Here is a 16,628-nt window from a genome sequence, read left to right as displayed (position 1 = left end):
ACCTTATGAACCGAGTGTGTGGACCATACCTTGACAAGTTTGTCATTGTTTTCATTGATGACATACTTATTTACTCAAAGAATGACCAAGAACACGGTGAACATTTGAGAAATGTGTTAGATGTATTGAGGAAGGAAGAATTGTACGCTAAGTTTTCAAAGTGTGCATTTTGGTTGGAAGAAGTTCAATTCCTCGGTCACATAGTGAACAAAGAAGGTATTAAGGTGGATCCGGCAAATATAGAAACTGTTGAAAAGTGGGAAACCCTGAAAACTCCGAAACACATACGCCAGTTTTTAGGACTAGCTGGTTACTACAGAAGGTTCATCCAAGACTTTTCCAGAATAGCAAAACCCTTGACTGCATTAACGCATAAAGGGAAGAAATTTGAATGGAATGATGAACAAGAGAAAGCGTTTCAGTTATTGAAGAAAAAGCTAACTACGGCACCTATATTGTCATTGCCTGAAGGGAATGATGATTTTGTGATTTATTGTGATGCATCAAAGCAAGGTCTCGGTTGTGTATTAATGCAACGAACGAAGGTGATTGCTTATGCGTCTAGACAATTGAAGATTCACGAACAAAATTATACGACGCATGATTTGGAATTAGGCGCGGTTGTTTTTGCATTAAAGACTTGGAGGCACTACTTATATGGGGTCAAAAGTATTATATATACCGACCACAAAAGTCTTCAACACATATTTAATCAGAAACAACTGAATATGAGGCAGCGTAGGTGGATTGAATTATTGAATGATTACGACTTTGAGATTCGTTACCACCCAGGGAAGGAAAATGTGGTAGCCGATGCCTTGAGCAGGAAGGACAGAGAACCCATTCGAGTAAAATCTATGAATATAATGATTCATAATAACATTACTACTCAAATAAAGGAGGCGCAACAAGGAGTTTTAAAAGAGGGAAATTTAAAGGATGAAATACCCAAAGGATCGGAGAAGCATCTTAATATTCGGGAAGACGGAACCCGGTATAGGGCTGAAAGGATTTGGGTACCAAAATTTGGAGATATGAGAGAAATGGTACTTAGAGAAGCTCATAAAACCAGATACTCAATACATCCTGGAACGGGGAAGATGTACAAAGATCTCAAGAAACATTTTTGGTGGCCGGGTATGAAAGCCGATGTTACTAAATACGTAGGAGAATGTTTGACGTGTTCTAAGGTCAAAGCTGAGCATCAGAAACCATCAGGTCTACTTCAACAACCCGAAATCCCGGAATGGAAATGGGAAAACATTACCATGGATTTCATCACTAAATTGCCAAGGACTGCAAGTGGTTTTGATACTATTTGGGTAATAGTTGATCGTCTCACCAAATCAGCACACTTCCTGCCAATAAGAGAAGATGACAAGATGGAGAAGTTAGCACGACTGTATTTGAAGGAAGTCGTCTCCAGACATGGAATACCAATCTCTATTATCTCTGATAGGGATGGCAGATTTATTTCAAGATTCTGGCAGACATTACAGCAAGCATTAGGAACTCGTCTAGACATGAGTACTGCCTATCATCCACAAACTGATGGGCAGAGCGAAAGGACGATACAAACGCTTGAAGACATGCTACGAGCATGTGTTATTGATTTCGGAAACAGTTGGGATCGACATCTACCGTTAGCAGAATTTTCCTACAACAACAGCTACCATTCAAGCATTGAGATGGCGCCGTTTGAAGCACTTTATGGTAGAAATTGCAGGTCTCCGATTTGTTGGAGTGAAGTGGGAGATAGACAGATTACGGGTCCGGAGATTATACAAGAAACTACCGAGAAGATCATCCAAATTCAACAACGGTTGAAAACCGCCCAAAGTCGACAAAAGAGCTACGCTGACATTAAAAGAAAAGATATAGAATTTGAAATTGGAGAGATGGTCATGCTTAAAGTTGCACCTTGGAAAGGCGTTGTTCGATTTGGTAAACGAGGGAAATTAAATCCAAGGTATATTGGACCATTCAAGATTATTGATCGTGTCGGACCAGTAGCTTACCGACTAGAGTTACCTCAACAACTCGCGGCTGTACATAACACTTTCCACGTCTCGAATTTGAAGAAATGTTTTGCTAAAGAAGATCTCACTATTCCGTTAGATGAAATCCAAATCAACAAAAAACTTCAATTCATCGAAGAACCCGTCGAAATAATGGATCGTGAGGTTAAAAGACTTAAGCAAAACAAGATACCAATTGTTAAGGTTCGATGGAATGCTCGTAGAGGACCCGAGTTCACCTGGGAGCGTAAAGATCAGATGAAGAAGAAATACCCGCATCTATTTCCAGAAGATTCGTCAATACCTTCAACAGCTTAAAATTTAGGGACGAAATTTATTTAACGGGTAGGTACTGTAGTGACCCGAACTTTTCCATGTTTATATATATTAATTGAGATTGATATTTACATGATTAAATGTTTCCAACATGTTAAGCAATCAAACTTGTTAAGACTTGATTAATTGAAATATGTTTCATATAGACAATTGACCACCCAAGTTGACCGGTGATTCACGAACGTTAAAACTTGTAAAAACTATATGATGACATATATATGGATATATATATATATATAGTTAACATGATACTATGATAAGTAAACATATCATTAAGTATATTAACAATGAACTACATATGTAAAAACAAGACTACTAACTTAATGATTTTTAAACGAGACATATATGTAACGATTATCGTTGTAAAGACATTTAATGTATATATATCATATTAAGAGATATTCATACATGATAATATCATGATAATATAATAATTTAAAATCTCATTTGATATTATAAACATTGGGTTAACAACATTTAACAAGATCGTTAACCTAAAGGTTTCAAAACAACACTTACATGTAACGACTAACGATGACTTAACGACTCAGTTAAAATGTATATACATGTAGTGTTTTAATATGTATTTATACACTTTTGAAAGACTTCAATACACTTATCAAAATACTTCTACTTAACAAAAATGCTTACAATTACATCCTCATTCAGTTTCATCAACAATTCTACTCGTATGCACCCGTATTCGTACTCGTACAATACACAGCTTTTAGATGTATGTACTATTGGTATATACACTCCAATGATCAGCTCTTAGCAGCCCATGTGAGTCACCTAACACATGTGGGAACCATCATTTGGCAACTAGCATGAAATATCTCATAAAATTACAAAAATATGAGTAATCATTCATGACTTATTTACATGAAAACAAAATTACATATCCTTTATATCTAATCCATACACCAACGACCAAAAACACCTACAAACACTTTCATTCTTCAATTTTCTTCATCTAATTGATCTCTCTCAAGTTCTATCTTCAAGTTCTAAGTGTTCTTCATAAATTCCAAAAGTTCTAGTTTCATAAAATCAAGAATACTTTCAAGTTTGCTAGCTCACTTCCAATCTTGTAAGGTGATCATCCAACCTCAAGAAATCTTTGTTTATTACAGTAGGTTATCATTCTAATACAAGGTAATAATCATATTCAAACTTTGGTTCAATTTCTATAACTATAACAATCTTATTTCAAGTGATGATCTTACTTGAACTTGTTTTTGTGTCATGATTCTGCTTCAAGAACTTCGAGCCATCCAAGGATCCATTGAAGCTAGATCCATTTTTCTCTTTTCCAGTAGGTTTATCCAAGGAACTTAAGGTAGTAATGATGTTCATAACATCATTCGATTCATACATATAAAGCTATCTTATTCGAAGGTTTAAACTTGTAATCACTAGAACATAGTTTAGTTAATTCTAAACTTGTTCGCAAACAAAAGTTAATCCTTCTAACTTGACTTTTAAAATCAACTAAACACATGTTCTATATCTATATGATATGCTAACTTAATGATTTAAAACCTGGAAACACGAAGAACACCGTAAAACCGGATTTACGCCGTCGTAGTAACACCGCGGGCTGTTTTGGGTTAGTTAATTAAAACTATGATAAACTTTGATTTAAAAGTTGTTATTCTGAGAAAATGATTTTTATTATGAACATGAAACTATATCCAAAAATTATGGTTAAACTCAAAGTGGAAGTATGTTTTCTAAAATGGTCATCTAGACGTCGTTCTTTCGACTGAAATGACTACCTTTACAAAAACGACTTGTAACTTAGTTTTCCGACTATAAACCTATACTTTTTCTGTTTAGATTCATAAAATATAGTTCAATATGAAACCATAGCAATTTGATTCACTTAAAACGGATTTAAAATGAAGAAGTTATGGGTAAAACAAGATTGGATAATTTTTCTCATTTTAGCTACGTGAAAATTGGTAACAAATCTATTCCAACCATAACTTAATCAACTTGTATTGTATATTATGTAATCTTGAGATACCATAGACACGTATACAATGTTTCGACCTATCATGTCGACACATCTATATATATTTCGGAACAACCATAGACACTCTATATGTGAATGTTGGAGTTAGCTATACAGGGTTGAGGTTGATTCCAAAATATATATAGTTTGAGTTGTGATCAATACTGAGATACGTATACACTGGGTCGTGGATTGATTCAAGATAATATTTATCGATTTATTTATGTACATCTAACTGTGGACAACTAGTTGTAGGTTACTAACGAGGACAGCTGACTTAATAAACTTAAAACATCAAAATATATTAAAAGTGTTGTAAATATATTTTGAACATACTTTGATATATATGTATATATTGTTATAGGTTCGTGAATCAACCAGTAGCCAAGTCTTACTTCCCGACGAAGTAAAAAATCTGTGAAAGTGAGTTATAGTCCTACTTTTAAAATCTAATATTTTTGGGATGAGAATACATGCAGGTTTTATAAATGATTTACAAAATAGACACAAGTACGTGAAACTACATTCTATGGTTGAATTATCAAAATCGAATATGCCCCTTTTTATTAAGTCTGGTAATCTAAGAATTAGGGAACAGACACCCTAATTGACGTGAATCCTAAAGATAGATCTATTGGGCCTAACAAACCCCATCCAAAGTACCGGATGCTTTAGTACTTCGAAATTTATATCATATCCGAAGGGTGTCCCGGAATGATGGGGATATTCTTATATATGCATCTTGTTATTGTCGGTTACCAGGTGTTCACCATATGAATGATTTTATCTCTATGTATGGGATGTGTATTGAAATATGAAATCTTATGGTCTATTATTATGATTTGATATATATAGGTTAAACCTATAACTCACCAACATTTTTGTTGACGTTTTAAGCATGTTTATTCTCAGGTGATTATTAAGAGCTTCCGCTGTCGCATACTTAAATAAGGACGAGATTTGGAGTCCATGCTTGTATGATATTGTGTAAAAACTGCATTCAAGAAACTTATTTTGTTGTAACATATTTGTATTGTAAACCATTATGTAATGGTCGTGTGTAAACAGGATATTTTAGATTATCATTATTTGATAATCTACGTAAAGCTTTTTAAAACCTTTATCTATGAAATAAAGGTTATGGTTTGTTTTAAAAATGAATGCAGTCTTTGAAAAACGTCTCATATAGAGGTCAAAACCTCGCAACGAAATCAATTAATATGGAACGTTTTTAATCAATAAGAACGGGACATTTCACGAAGTTCGTTAATTTCTACTAGTACACCGGGATAATTGGCAGTTGGAACGAGCGGATGACTAAGATTCGCAGTATGGGATAGTATATAATCATGACGAGATACTCTAGTAATGAGTGAGAAAATGGTGTCTCGAACAGGTTCGTCGGTAAGTGCTTTAGGTTCATCGCAAAGAGGGCAATGTGGTGGATGGAAGGGATCACCTTCTTCTTGTCTCCAATGGTTGAGTTGACTACAGACCCATCCCCAATTCATCCAAAATAGATGATGGAAAATTGGTTGATCCATTCCGGTGATGCTACTTTCGGAGATCAGGTAGATATCCATATCGGAATAGCTGTCGGAATCTGAAGAATTCGAACTGGTTGAAGGATCCATCTCGTAGGATCAGGGAAAGAATTTTTGGTATGAAATAGATTGTAGAATTTAGATTTGGTATTCTTCAATTACATAATTTGCATATGTATATATAATACCAAAATTCCGTAAATTACGGAGAATCTTTGAAAAGATGTCAGTCAAAGTTCACAGTAATAGATGTGCTAAGATAAGAATCCGTCTATACACTATTATGCAATAAATGCATGAAAACACGTCTAGACTTAAGATGATAAGCAGATAATTTCCTAAGGATGATAAGTAGATGATTTCCGACTAGAATTGATAAGCAAACTTTTTGACATGCAGACACGGTCGAAGTCCAGTCTCACTAATGCATCTTAACAACTATCAGTTAGACACACTAATGTAAGACCTGGTTCGCTAAGACCATCGCTCTGATACCAACTGAAAGGACCCGTTCATATACATTATAAACGATTCACAATAGTTGATTACATCGCGAGGTATTTGACCTCTATATGATACGTTTTACAAACATTGCATTCGTTTTTAAAAGACAAACTTTCTTTACATCTAAAATTGACGACATGCATACCATTTCATATTACATCCAACTATAATTAACTTAATATTAATCTTGATGAACTCAACGACTCGAATGCAACGTCTTTCAAAGTATGTCATGAATGACTCCAAGTAATATTGTAAGACCCGAATATTCGTAGTGTACATATGTGTATATGAGTTACTCAAGTTTGGGGTTTTTGTTGCACATAATTAAAAAGACAAAAGATGCTGAACTGGGAGGGTCGCGCGCAGCGCGGCTAGGTGGCGCGCCGCGCCATCTGTCTGTGACAGATTCTCTTTTTCTTTTAAATTAGATATTTTGAGGGTATTTTGGTAAAATCACTTGGAGGCCGAATTTATTACCCTAGATCAGTTTTGGGGAGCTCATTTACTACTCCCACAACAACCCCATCTTCTCCAATTAAACTCTAGAGAGAGAGTGCAATCCTTGAGAGAGAAAGCTCCATCAAAGGGTGAAAGAGGTTGAATCGGGTCTTAGTGCGAGTTCTGAAGTCGTTCATCTAGTCGCTAGCTACGTAGTGATTGTGTTGGTAAGTTCTAAAACCTAGATTCTTACTTTAATTGCATTAAGAGTTAGTGATGCACACAAAACCCACTTGCTAGTAATTTGGGGGTTTTTGGGTGAATTTGGGTCATGTAGACTCAAAGGTAACTAATTAGGGTTTTCAAAGTGTTAATTTATGTTTATGAACCTAATTAGTTAGTTAAAGTACTAGAACACTTCAATGATATGTAAATGGGTGTTAATTGGGCATGGATGACCCAAAGAGGTGTGTTGACCTTGAAATGGGTCAAATGGGTCTTTAATGACCTAAGTGGTCTTGCATGTGTGAAAATGAGTTAAATTGGTGATTTAAAAATGTAATAAGACCATATTTGACTAGAGTTAGGGTTTTTGGTGAAGTTGACCCATTATTAGGGTTAATGGTGCAAAATGGGTCGAGATTGCACTTTGGGTCAAAATGACTTAGGAATGGTGAAAGAATTGGTTGACCGACTTGAGTTGCATTTGATGATGTGTATAATATGATAGGTACGTTACTTTGAGGTCTTGCAAGCTCGGGTATCTTTTCACAAGACTTTGAGGTGAGTGGAATAATTATATGCGTATGTATATAATGTATCTATTTGTTGTAGCGTGAAAGGTGTAGTGTCGAGGTGTTAAGACACCACGTTTCACGTGAAGAGTGTAGCATCGAGGTGTTAAGATGCCACTCGGGTGTAGCATCGAGGTGTTAAGATGCCACCTAGGAGTGTAGTGTCGAGGTGTTAAGACACCACTCCGTAAAATAATGAGTGAAGCATCGAGGTGTTAAGATGCCACTCGGGGTGAAGTGCCGAGGTGTTAAGGTGCCACCCTAGGGGTTAGTGGTGCGAGGTGTTAAGTGCCCTAACGGATGTTATGAACACCGATGGCGTTTTCGCGAGCGCCGTTCCCTTGTACTATTGGTTAACCATGGTTATTTGTGTTGTAAGCATATTATATTATTCGAGTTATATTTATATGGGGATGTTATGCTAGCTTGGGGGTATTGGTGATTTATAGCTTGTTATTGCGACGATAAGCTAAGGTTGTTTGCTAGCATGTTTGCGGTTGTGTAAGTGTATGCAAGTAGGTATAATTATATATGTATTCGTATAATTATTGCATTCACTAAGCTTTGCTTACCCTCTCGTTGTTTACCATTTTATAGGTTCGGTTTTGGACAAGGGTAAGGGCATCGTTTTGGACTAGAGATCCCGCTTGATGCTAGGGGACGCTTTTGGCTTTAGTAGCTCTTGGAGTTTGACCGATAGTTGGGTAGTTTAATCCCAAACGTCATGCTCATTGTGTAGTTTGGAACTTAAACTTTTTGGTGGTCGAAACTCTTAATTTGTATTAAACTCGTAAAACGGCCGATGTGGGCCCCGCCTGTAAAACATTGATTTTATATTTGAAACAAGTTAGTTTTACATATTTGGATGTATGGTAAAAAGCGTTTCGTCTAAATGTGTCGGGAACTAGTCAATCTTTTTCGCATTTTGAGACTTTCCGGACAGTCCACTTTGGCGCGCCGCGCCCCTATCTGGCGCGCCGCGCGGGTATGCTGCACAGGAATTTTTTTTTTATTTTGTATTTTCGCGTGGTTTGGTCGAGGGTTGGTTTGGGTTGTTACAAGTGGTATCAGAGCATGGTCTAAGGGATTTAGGTGACTTGAGATAGGCGCCTAGACTTAGACTTTTTGTGTGCGCGTTTATGCGGGACTTGTAGGACTTTGGGTCGGATCGGGATTGGTTTGTGCATAGGTTTATGTAGACCAATCATGTGCTATTTGTTATGTATGTTTAGCGAGCATCGAACGAGATGGATGTTGTACTAGCAAGTTAATGCGACGTGCTCGCGTAACAATGATTAGCTACCATTGTTACGGGCGCAAATCGTGTCGAACGAGCAATGTACGATGATTGTTGAGCAAGATGGGGTAGTGTGGTGTATATGTATATACTTATGTGTTAAATCCTTTTCGTCTCATTGTTTAATCTATTCCGTCTTATAGAATGAAGATGAGAAACGGGCATGATATCAACGGCGGAGGTACTAGTGAAGAAGTCGAGTTTACGGCCAAGGTTGAGGCCATTTTGAAAAGGCATCATGAAGCTTTTCTCAAGGACGTTAAGAAGATGTTCCTAGATACGATTGACGAGCAATTAATCAATGTGGTAAAGGAGCAAGTTAAGGCCGTTCTTCGCGAAGATAATGTGGGAAGACGGGACTTTTTCTATAAGAATTTCAAGGACTCTCAACCTCCCTCTTTTGATGGTGAAAGAGATCCTCTTAAGAGCGCCCGTTGGATCTCTGATATGGAGGGGGCCTTTCGTACTTGTGAATGTCCTCTCGATAAGAGGACAAGGTACGGGTGTAGTATGTTGAGGGGCGATGCCAAGTTGTGGTGGGACGCAAAGCTCCAAGTTTATGGTGAAGAGCAATGCATGGAATTCACTTGGGATGAATTCAAGTCCGAATTTTTCAAGGAATACCGAACTTCGTCCGATCTTACTAGGCTTAAGGACGAGTTACGTTCCTTGAGGCAAGGGTCGATGGATTTGAACACTCTCAAATCCGTGTTTTTGTCCAAGACCCAATTTTGCCCGGAGTACGTCGGGAATGATAAAATGTTGAAGGAAGATTTCTATCGAACCTTAAACGACAACTATCAAGATAAGATTAGTGTGAACGTAGTGAAAATCTTTGATGAGTTGTTTGACATGGCCAAAGGTTTCGAGTCGCTCATCTTAAGAAAGAGTGGTTTTACTTTTGGCAAGAGAAAAAGTGAAGGTTCGAGCTATTCAAACTTTTCGAACAAAAAGAACAAGAAAAGTTCCGAAAGTGTCAATAGCGTGAAGAAGGGCGCTTCCGGTGGTTTTACTTTTATGTGCTATAATTGTGGGCAAGCGGGTCATATGGCTCGTGATTGTCCAAAACCATCTTCCGGAAACAAGCTCACTTGTTTTAATTGCGGTAAAGAAGGGCATAAGAAGCCGGAGTGTCCCGATTTGCGCAACGATAATGTTAAGCGTTTAGAGAAGGCGGCGGGTACGGCTAGGGGTTGCAACTATTTGATGACCAATGATGAGGCCAAGCAATCCAATGAAGTCGTCTCAGGTACTTTCATAGTTAACTCTAATCCGGCACGGATACTTTTTGATAGTGGGGCTAATTTGTCCTTTGTGTCGCCTCGATTTGTGCCTAAGTTAAATAAACCGCTAGTTAAGTTAAGTCATCCGGTAGAAGTTGAAATAGCGGATGGCAAGACGGCGCTAGTGGTTGATGTGTGTAAGAATTGTAATGTTGTATTTGGTTCCGAAACGTTTAAGATCGATCTTATTCCGATGACTTTGGGTGATTTTGATATTGTTATTGGTATGGATTGGCTCGATCTTAATAGAGCCGATATTGCATGCCATGATAAATTCATTCGGGTGAAGACCCCAAGTGGGGGAGAAGTAATTATTCATGGCGATAAGCGAAAGAGACTTGTACCGATATGCACTTTTGCACGGGCACGTCGTTTCCTTGTTAGTGGTGGCGTGGCTTTTCTTGCCCATGTTGTTGATACTCGTGATGAGCCACCAACCATTCGTGAAATCCCTGTGGTTAATGAATTTGAAGACGTTTTTCCGGATGAGTTACCGGGTGTTCCGGCGGAAAGACAAGTTGAGTTTCATATTGAGTTGGTTCCGGGAGCTACTCCCATTGCTAAAACTCCTTATCGTTTAGCACCAACGGAAATGCAAGAGTTGTTAAATCAAACCCAAGTGTTGCTCGAGAAGGGTTTTATTCGACCGAGTGCTTCGCCATGGGGCGCTCCGGTATTATTTGTGAAGAAGAAAGATGGTAGTATGCGTATGTGCATTGATTACCGTGAGTTGAATAAAATGACGATCAAGAATCGTTATCCATTACCTAGGATTGACGATTTATTTGATCAACTTCAAGGTGCAACGTATTTCTCTAAGATCGACCTACGGTCCGGCTATCACCAAATGCGGGTCCGTGAGGAAGACATATAGAAGACGGCTTTTCGAACGCGTTACGGGCATTATGAGTTTGTAGTTATGCCCTTTGGTCTTACGAATGTACCGGTGGCATTCATGGATCTTATGAACCGAGTGTGCCAACCTATGTTGGACAAGTCGGTAATAGTGTTCATTGACGACATACTAGTCTACTCGAAAAGTATGAACGAGCATGAACGTCATTTGCGTGAAGTATTGAAGATGCTACGAAAGGAGAAGTTGTATGCAAAGTTCTCCAAATGTGAATTTTGGCTAAGGGAAGTTCAATTCCTTGGTCATATCGTGAACAAAAACGGTATTCAAGTAGATCCGGAGAAGATCGAGACGGTGAAGAGTTGGGGACGACCGACTACGCCTACGGAAATCCGAAGTTTTCTCGGATTGGCCGGTTATTATCGTCGGTTTATCCAAGACTTTTCTAAGATTGCTTCTCCATTGACGAAGTTGACAAGAAAGAATGCTAGGTTCAATTGGGAGAACGAGCAAGAAATTGCTTTTCAATTGTTAAAAGAGAAGTTGTGTCAAGCTCCGGTGTTAGTGTTGCCGGAAGGTGTTGAAGACATGGTGGTTTATTGTGATGCTTCCTTAAATGGTCTCGGGTGTGTTCTAATGCAAAGAGGTAAGGTTATCGCTTATGCCTCTCGACAATTAAAGGAACATGAAACGAGGTATCCGACTCATGATCTTGAGTTGGCGGCGGTAGTGCATGCGTTAAAAATTTGGCGCCATTACTTGTATGGTGTCAAGTGTACGATTTATTCAGATCATAAGAGTTTGAAACATCTCTTTAATCAACGAGATTTGAATTATCGCCAACGTAGGTGGATGGATGTGGTGAAAGACTACGATTGTGAAATACTTTATCATCCGGGTAAGGCGAATGTGGTCGCGGATGCGTTGAGTCGGAAGAGTCAACATCCGGCGATAAAAGTGGGGTCTTTACGTTTGATTATTACCAACGATTTTCTTGAAAAGCTTGGTGAGATTCAAATAGAGGCTTATGTTCACAACAAGCATACGGAGCGAATCGTGGGCCAATCGGAGTTTATTACTATGGGTCCGCATGGGTTGTTGTCCTTTCAAGGAAGGGTGTGGGTGCCTAAGATGGGTGATTACCGACGAGTGCTACATGATGAAGCACATAAGTCAAAATACTCCATTCATCCGGGAGCGACGAAAATGTACCTTGACTTGAAGAAAGATTATTGGTGGCCGGGCATGAAGCGTGATGTTGTGAAGTATGTTGAGCAATGCGTCACGTGTTTGCAAGTAAAAGCCGAACACCAAAAGCCGTATGGTAAATTGCAACCGTTAGAAATCCCGAAATGGAAATGGGAGCACATTACCATGGATTTCATTACAAAGTTACCTAAAACGGCGAGAACCCAATTTGATTCGATTTGGGTTATAGTTGACCGATTGACAAAAAGCGCTTTGTTTCTTCCCATTAAAGAAGTGATATCGTCGGAGACCTTGGCTAAGTTGTTTATCAAGGAAGTGGTCTCGCGACATGGGGTTACTATATCTATTATTTCGGATCGAGATACCCGTTTTACATCTCGGTTTTGGGAAAAGTTTCATGAAGATATGGGTACGCAATTGAAGTTGAGCACGGCATATCATCCTCAAATGGACGGTCAAACCGAACGTACGAATCAAACTTTGGAAGATATGCTACGAGCGTGCATCATTGACTTCGGTGGTAGTTGGGATGAGCATTTGCCTTTGGTGGAATTCTCGTACAATAATAGTTATCATACTAGTATCGGGATGCCACCTTACGAAATGCTTTATGGGCGTAGGTGTCGAACTCCCGTTTGTTGGGGAGAAGTGGGTCAAAGAGAGATCGGGAGTACCGATTTGGTTTTAGAGACCAATAGCAAGATCGATTTGATTCGGGAACATTTGAAGAAGGCTCAAGATAGGCAAAAGTCGTATGCCGATAGACGTAGGCGATTGATTGAGTTCCAAGAAGGCGATATGGTGATGCTTAAGGTTTCGCCATGGAAGGGTATTATTCGATTTCGAAAATGGGGAAAGTTAGCTCCTCGGTTTATTGGGCCATTCAAGGTTTTAGCTCGTGTTGGTGAAGTTGCATATCGATTGGAATTACCCGAAGAGCTTGCGGGGATCCATAATACATTTCATGTTTCCCACCTCCGTAAGTGTCTTGCGGATGATTCCTCATGGATGCCCTTAGACAAGATCGAGCCAAACAACAAGTTAGAATATGTCGAGGAACCGATTGCTATCCTTGACGAGAAGGTGAAAAAGTTGAGAAATAAAGAGGTGAGAACTTTCAAGGTTCAATGGCGACGAAGTAAAGGTTCCGAGTTCACTTGGGAACCCGAAGAGTTCATGTTGGTTTATCTTCCCTCATGTCAAGCAGCTTGGATTGCGAGGACGCAATCCGAATAAGTGGGGGAGAGTTGTAAGACCCGAATATTCGTAGTATACATATGTGTATATGAGTTACTCAAGTTTGGGGTTTTTGTTGCACATAATTAAAAAGATAAAAGATGCTGAACTGGGAGGGTCGCGCGCCGCGCGGCTAGGTGGCGCGCCGCGCCATCTGTCTGTGACAGATTCTCTCTTTCTTTTAAATTAGATATTTTGAGGGTATTTTGGTAAAATCACTTGGAGGCCGAATTTATTACCCTAGATCAGTTTTGGGGAGCTCATTTACTACTCCCACAACAACCCCATCTTCTCCAATTAAACTCTAGAGAGAGAGTGCAATCCTTGAGAGAGAAAGCTCCATCAAAGGGTGAAAGAGGTTGAATCGGGTCTTAGTGCGAGTTCTAAAGTCGTTCATCTAGTCGCTAGCTACGTAGTGATTGTGTTGGTAAGTTCTAAAACCTAGATTCTTACTTTAATTGCATTAAGAGTTAGTGATGCACACAAAACCCACTTGCTAGTAATTTGGGGGTTTTTGGGTGAATTTGGGTCATGTAGACTCAAAGGTAACTAATTAGGGTTTTCAAAGTGTTAATTTATGTTTATGAACCTAATTAGTTAGTTAAAGTACTAGAACACTTCAATGATATGTAAATGGGTGTTAATTGGGCATGGATGACCCAAAGGGGTGGGTTGACCTTGAAATGGGTCAAATGGGTCTTTAATGACCTAAGTGGTCTTGCATGTGTGAAAATGAGTTAAATTGGTGATTTAAAAATGTAATAAGACCATATTTGACTAGAGTTAGGGTTTTTGGTGAAGTTGACCCATTATTAGGGTTAATGGTGCAAAATGGGTCGGGATTGCACTTTGGGTCAAAATGACTTAGGAATGGTGAAAGAATTGGTTGACCGACTTGAGTTGCGTTTGATGATGTGTATAATATGATAGGTACGTTACTTTGAGGTCTTGCAAGCTCGGGTATCTTTTCACAAGACTTTGAGGTGAGTGGAATAATTATATGCGTATGTATATAATGTATCTATTTGTTGTAGCGTGAAAGGTGTAGTGTCGAGGTGTTAAGACACCACGTTTCACGTGAAGAGTGTAGCATCGAGGTGTTAAGATGCCACTCGGGTGTAGCATCGAGGTGTTAAGATGCCACCTAGGAGTGTAGTGTCGAGGTGTTAAGACACCACTCCGTAAAATAATGAGTGAAGCATCGAGGAGTTAAGATGCCACTTGGGGTGAAGTGCCGAGGTGTTAAGGTGCCACCCTAGGGGTTAGTGGTGCGAGGTGTTAAGTGCCCTAACGGATGTTATGAACACCGATGGCGTTTTCGCGAGCGCCGTTCCCTTGTACTATTGGTTAACCATGGTTATTTGTGTTGTAAGCATATTATTTTATTCGAGTTATATTTATATGCGGATGTTATGCTAGCTTGGGGGTATTGGTGATTTATAGCTTGTTATTGCGACGATAAGCTAAGGTTGTTTGCTAGCATGTTTGCGGTTGTGTAAGTGTATGCAAGTAGGTATAATTATATATGTATTCGTATAATTATTGCATTCACTAAGCTTTGTTTACCCTCTCGTTGTTTACCATTTTATAGGTTCGGTTTTGGACAAGGGTAAGGGCATCGTTTTGGACTAGAGATCCCGCTTGATGCTAGGGGACGCTTTTGGCTTTAGTAGCTCTTGGAGTTTGACCAATAGTTGGGTAGTTTAATCCCAAACGTCATGCTCATTGTGTAGTTTGGAACTTAAACTTTTTGGTGGTCAAAACTCGTAATTTGTATTAAACTCGTAAAACGGCCGATGTGGGCCCCGCCTGTAAAACATTGATTTTATATTTGAAACAAGTTAGTTTTACATATTTGGATGTATGGTAAAAAGCGTTTCGTCTAAATGTGTCGGGAACTAGTCAATCTTTTTCGCATTTTGAGACTTTCCGGACAGTCCACTTTGGCGCGCCGCGCCCCTATCTGGCGCGCCGCGCGGGTATGCTGCACAGGAATTTTTTTTTTATTTTGTATTTTCGCGTGGTTTGGTCGAGGGTTGGTTTGGGTTGTTACAAATATCCTTAAAATGAGCTAATGCACAGCTGAAGATTTCTTTAATACCTGAGAATAAACATGCTTTAAAGTGTCAACCAAAAGGTTGGTGAGTTTATTAGTTTTTCATAATTAACCATTTCCGTAATAGTAATAGACCACAAGATTTCATATACATAAACGTTTTAATAAAAATATTCTAAGTGGTTGAGCACTTGGTAACCATACTTAACATTTAATCAACGTCGCATATTCCCTTTATTATGAAATCTCACTACACTGTACCAAGTGTAGTCACTGAAACGAAGTACTGTGCAACCGTTGAATACTGGTCGTCCAGTCCGGTTGGGGTTGTCAGGCCCGATAGATCTATCAACAGGATTCGCGTTTACAATACCGCATGTAAATGGTAGTTACCAAGCTATTAGGGAAAAATATGCAAAGTGGTACAACTCAACGTAGAATATGTTTTTAGTAGTTGTGTCCATTTCGTAAAACAGTTATAAAACAGTGCATGTATTCTCAGCCCAAAAATATATATAAAAAGGGAGTAATGAAACTCACAATACTGTATTTCATAGCAATTATGTATATGATGGCACTGAACAAGTGCAGGGTTTGTCTCGGATTCACAAACCTATATTAAGTATATATATTTATATGTTGGTCAATATCTGTCTAACAATTTAGGTCAAGTCGTAGTGTATCACAATCCTAATGCTCGAGACCGACATACAAAAGTCAACAAAAGTCAACTTGACCCAAAATGACTTCCAAAATCTATACATGTTTATTATATAACTTATATATAGTCGTTTTATATATTTAAATATATTTATCAGATCTTATTATACTAAATAATACAAGTCATTTATTAATAAATAAAAATTTATATTTAAATTCATATATGATAAAAATATACTTTTAAATATCTCAAGTAATAAAATTTATAAAATTCACTTAATATCATAAAAATATAGTGGTATGTATTATTAATGTAATTATATTACGTGTGGTAAAAATATCTTTGTACGCATATTTATTTGATAAAATAATATTGATAA

The sequence above is a fragment of the Rutidosis leptorrhynchoides genome, chromosome 3, assembly GCF_046630445.1.
Source record: "Rutidosis leptorrhynchoides isolate AG116_Rl617_1_P2 chromosome 3, CSIRO_AGI_Rlap_v1, whole genome shotgun sequence".
NCBI lineage: Eukaryota > Viridiplantae > Streptophyta > Magnoliopsida > Asterales > Asteraceae > Rutidosis > Rutidosis leptorrhynchoides.
The sequence above is the reverse complement of the archived record's forward strand: the minus strand, read 5'-3'. Positions refer to the sequence as shown.